The sequence below is a fragment of the Pteropus vampyrus genome, unplaced genomic scaffold (genome assembly GCF_000151845.1).
Source record: "Pteropus vampyrus isolate Shadow unplaced genomic scaffold, Pvam_2.0 Scaffold250, whole genome shotgun sequence".
In the NCBI taxonomy this organism is placed as follows: domain Eukaryota; kingdom Metazoa; phylum Chordata; class Mammalia; order Chiroptera; family Pteropodidae; genus Pteropus; species Pteropus vampyrus.
In genome coordinates, this window is record NW_011889031.1 from 715,770 (window position 1) to 716,425 (window position 656).

Sequence of the window (656 nt, forward strand, 5' to 3'; positions counted from 1 at the left end):
CCGCGCATCTCCCCTCTCGGCTCTGCGGGTCCTGACACTGCCCTGCCTTTCCCACACCTTGTGTCCCAGGTATACGCACGGTTGGGCTCCAGGCTGGCGCCAACACTATCATCTCGGCCAGGGGCCCCTCATGCCTGTGGCCAGATCTTGGAAGGGACAGAAAAGCGAGTGTCGGACACCTACACCACAGCCCCTTCCTCGCCCGCCTCTTCACCTCCCCGCCCCTCCGTCGGCCCCTTGATGTGGCTAAGTTTCCTCCTCCTTCTCCCTCAGGCTTCCTGCGTGCGCCCCAGTTATGGTGAAAACCCGGCATCTCCCCTTCTAAGAACCCCGACGTCCGGTCCCCGGAACCCTCCCCCAGACAGGGACCCAGGAATCCGACGCCCACCCCTCCTCCCTCTGCTCCAGGAGGGGGACCCCAGCCCCGCCCCTCGGGGACCCGGAGCCCATTTCTCCTCGCGCACCAAGCTAGCCCCGACTGGGTGTGGAGAGAGCCAGGCAGGGTGACAGCGAGAGAGCGAAAGTGAAAGGAAATTTTGGGGGGAGAAAGTGAACTGGGGTGGATTTGGCTGAGGCCAGGGGCGCCACCTGGTGGTGGCAGGTGGCGGCTCACGCCACGGAGGGCGCCTTGCCCGGTAGGGCTTGAGGTAAGGCGG